Below are 4,936 nucleotides of genomic sequence, written 5' to 3'. Positions count from 1 at the left end.
TATTGCATGGTCATTTTCATTTAGCTCTTCTCCATCTTATAGTGTAGGATAGAGTCAGAGTCAGGGAAAGGAGTTAAAAGAAGCATCAGTTAGAATTGTTACACAACCACAAGTGAACTAAATCTAAATCCCTCCCCTGAATGCTGTTGGCCCTAACCAGGAACTTACCAGGAACTTATTATTAGTTGAGAAAATTCATTTTAGCAATACATCTGTTAATTTGTAACTTCACTTGGGTCCTTCTTGCCTGACATATAGATTCTTGAGAATTGCTCTTAGTTGATGATATCTACATCATTTTTAAAACCTCATAAATATAAAATAAAATTATACTCAGTAAAGAAAACCTGAAATAAAAATAAATAAATTACTTTTCAAAGTTTCCTCTCACTATATATATTCCAGGGAAATCATAAATTACTTCAGAATTCATTATTCTTTATACCATATTCTTAACACATGATCACATAGAACCTCAACTAGCCTTTTATTCCCGTCAGCTGTTGTTGTCATAGAAAAGGTAAAACAAAAGAAAAAAAACAGATTGTAATTACAAAACTTCATGTCTTTTCTTAAAATAACAACAAGAACAACAAAATAGTTACTACTGAATTCAGCTTTACATGATCAAGTAGCAAGAAACATTTAAACTTTTTCTTTCCTGCAAGTAAACATGGATCAGAAGAGTAGGAAGCAGAAAATATGATCTTGAACTCTGTTTATTTCAGTTGAAATCTATGCAGTTCTATTTTCATTGGTTTGGAAGATGCTTCCAAACTACACTATTACCACTATGTCTTTGGGCTTAGAGAAGAGGTGGTATTCAGCAGGTTCTGACCAGTTCTGAAGAACCGGTAGTGGAAATTTTGAGTAGTCCGGAGAACCGGTGAATACCACCTCTGACTGGAGGTTTTACAGTATCCTTCCCCTGCCACGCCCAAGCCACGCCCACAGAACCAGTAGTAAAAAAAATTGAATCCCACCACTGGCTTAGAGGTAGAATATAAATTCAGATTGTTGTGCTTTAAATGTTCTTCTTTCACTTCAACCTTCAGCTGAGAAAAGTAATACTGATAAATATTGTATTATTGTAATTTATTCATTATAAAGAATATTGCTTTTTCTAAAAAAGCAAGCCATGAAACATAACTTTTAGTAATATAGCAATGCAGCTGTTACAAACTTCTATATGATCCAGCAGGTGCTATAGGGCAGACACAGATATTGTGCTAAATTCTAAACTCAGGTTTATGCAAAGTTTGAATGAAATGGGAAAGAAGGGGACAGACAGAAAACAAAATCAGAACCACACCCAGGCAAGTATCAGAATGGAAAATAACTATTCAATTAAATATCTCCTAAAGGTACAGAATTACAATTTTGCATTTAAAAAAAGGCAGCATGGTGTCAATGTGCAACAATGTGCTCATTTTTTGTTTTGTTTTTCCAATTTACATTTATTTTGTGTGTAGCTTCTAAAGTTCCTATTGCTTTTAATTAAAATATTAAAAGCAATAGGAACTTTAGATGCTACAAACAAAATGCCAGCCTTCACTTCAGCATCATCTTTATTTCCAAGTTTGCCTCTGGGCTTCAAGTAGGCCCCACAGATTTTTCTAGAACATAAAAATAGAAAATCGTTGCAGCCCAAAAATTTGTGTCTATTTGTACAGAACAAAGAAAGAGAAAACTGTATTTACAGGAATTCTGGGTGGATATATCATATTGCCTTATGGATGGCAAAGAGTTTGTCAGTGTTCAAAGTTTACATGTTCCATGATTTCCTGATGATTGCTTAATAACAATGTGGGGTATTATCTATTTTACTGTGAAGACTTTACTTTACCATGATAATTAGGTTTTTGTAGTTCTTCAATTTTTTTATAACAACAACCCTATTGAACTGCATAATATTCCTTTGACTTGCCCTTATTTGATTATGAAGAAATCTGTATTTCTTCTGATGGAACTCAAGTAGATCCAAGTAAAGTACACGTAGAAACACACACATCACTCATGCACACACTATCAGAGACATTGAAAAAAATTAATCGACTTTGTAAATATTTTACCTTCAGTGTATTACTAACTTTGCAACTCTGGCCATATCATAACCTTGGCTTACCAAGAACAGGGCTATCAAATTCCCGGCCTGTGTGCTGGATGCATCACGTGCTGGCCATACATCTCATCCACTGTAATTGAACTATTCACATTCCTTTTGGTATATTGAATGAAGTCTCTAATTGTCTTGGAATTTTCCTTATCAGCCCATTTCAGGGTTTCCACTTTTCAGATAACATCTTCCCCTTAGTCTTAATCAACACGTACTACTGGCCAAACAAAACTATAAGACTTTTTTTTAGAAGAAACTTTTGATCATCGAAGAGTTCTTGGACCTGGTGCCATTTTCTGGAAGAGGCTTGTTACCCATAGAAGTGAGAACGTAATAGAAGAACCAAACCATTTACATATTTCTGTCAATATTTGATAGACATATTTTCCCCTCATTTTGATGTCTTTATTTCTAAGCAGGCCAGTGGTATATTAACCATTAAGCAGACTAAGCACATGCTTAGGGCACCAGACCCAAAGGGGGCACCATAAAGATAAGAAAGGAAGAACACCCAATGAAGATTTGCAAAAAATCTTGTATGTACAAGGGAGGGGGCACCAAGATTTGTCAGTGCTTAGGACATCAGTGAGCCTTAATCTGCCACTGAAGCAGGCTGATGCTTTAAACTAGAATATTTATACCTGTGCAACTACTTTCTCACTCTGTGATATTGATAGAAGCAAACATCCTCCTTGACTGATTGAACCTATAGAACATAATGTACTGGCTAAGATAGATAACCTTCAGGCCACTTAATTTTCTTCATCCACTTTTTTGGCAAACAGGGGATGTTGTAGCATAATAGCTGATTATGATTTTCTTCCTTCCTTGAGGAAAAAGGTTTTGCAATTCTGCCATAACTATCGCCAGTTTGCCATTCTGAGGTATTCAAAATTACCTTCTTCTTTATAACATTTGGTGACAGAGCCCTTGGTTAAGAATTATACTATATCATGGCAGATGTATTTGCACCTTTCTAAAAGGGTCATAGGATAAAGTTTCTATGAATTGTATAAATGACTGTATCAAGGCCTTTAATGATATTTTGGTGGGTATTGCTGACTTATCTAGGATGGTCAAATCTCTATTGATCTTTTCTTTACTCCAGAAATAAACTTACTACCCATTCATTTGAGCAAGTTTGTTTATTTATTTGGAATCACAGTTTTCCAAACCATGTGATTTCTGAAAGAGGACCACAGTTCAAGGCAAGCTTCTTATAGGTCTTACCTCAGGTATCTTTATCTGTCTCTTTTTCTCCAAATGTCTCTTCGCTATCACCAGTCACAGATGTTTCCCAATTATCCAAGAGTTTCAATAGATCATATTAAGTCCACTGCTATCAGCAGGAAACTTCCTCCCCATGAGTATTGGAGATTATGTCAGGGTTACTACCAAATTTCTTCTCTTTTACCCTCTAGTTTTTCAGCTGCATTTTCTGGTGATATTAAAGATACATCCAATTTTCCAGCATTCTCTCCTGATTTGAGAATGCTGTCCCTGCCCCACGATATTCTCCCATCTCAGTAAAGGGGGAAGGGAGTTTGAGATAGAGCACATTTGAGACTCCAAGCACTTTAGTAGCAGCACGAATATTTGAATCACTGGAAGGACTATCTGCATATTGAACAATCCCTGGAGGAAGCAGATGGTCTGCATGAACATTGCCTTCTTCTCCATTTCTATTTGTAGTAACTTCACAAATTCATGTTCTTTTGACTGCACAATTGCACAATAAAGTTTCTGCAGCTACAAGTGACACTGACTTTGAGAAAGAAGATGACTTTGTAGAAGGTGGATACAAAGATGCAGAAGACTGAAAAAAGGTAGAGAGAGAGTACTTCTCAATGCCTTGCAGTGTCCTAGAGTAGAAGATATTGCATAACCGACAAGAGAAAAAGAATTCTGAAATTAGAGACATCTTGACAGCTTTAGCTAGACAGCAGCATTCAGATATGACACTGAAGGGAGCAGAAGAAGTCTGTCCTTCTGATCCCAGACAGCAAAATATACATTCTCATTTGGTACAAATTCTCAATTCTGAATCTGAAGGAATGGTTCCTGTCTATCCAGAAGGAAAGAGACAGAAGCTTAGAGATAGAAAAGACAATACTATGCAAATTATGTTGGGAGACAGTTTCTTAAGGAAGCAATTTTGAATGTATCATCAGGTCTAATAAATCTTTATTTCATTTATAACTAGCATATCAGAAACAGAGGTCCAAGGCTGAAAACCATTACACCTTTGGAAAGGCAAGGAATAGCCATTACGCCTTTGGAAAGGCAAGGAATTCCGTAAGTAACTGCATTATATATCACAAGCACCTTTCTCCACTTCCTGACTTCATCCTAGTATATAACAAATATTCTTGTCTAACTATTAACCACATTTCCAATTATTTCTTTATAAACCTTCATTTTAAAGATCCAAATAATGGATTGTGAATGTGACCAGTTTTAAGTCTTTTTCATTTTTCATTATAACAGAACAGATCAGTTACCACACAAACCATTGCTTTATTTCAGCCTTATTTTGGGAAGGAATTTGCAAAGGATCAGATCTTCTATTGTAGCTTAGAAAATAAATGGTTTGTCTTTCCTCCTGTTTTCTCCTTTTTCCCACTGTCTCTTTATAAGCAGTTCAAAAATGGGGCCATATTTAACATAGCAGAAGGACAGAGTTCCCAAAACACTTTGTGAGAGTCCAGGCACTGAAGAAATTAAATGAACCAGAATAAAAATCTGTCTGCCCTTTTCACAGCTAGGACTGGTCATAAACATGCAATTATTTTGTGAAATTGTGATGAGACAAAATTAAAT

This window comes from Notechis scutatus, chromosome Z, assembly GCF_049901735.1.
Source record: "Notechis scutatus isolate UNSWTSFEM ecotype Mainland chromosome Z, rNotScu1.2, whole genome shotgun sequence".
In the NCBI taxonomy this organism is placed as follows: Eukaryota; Metazoa; Chordata; class Lepidosauria; order Squamata; family Elapidae; genus Notechis; species Notechis scutatus.
Note: the sequence above shows the minus strand (reverse complement) of the source record.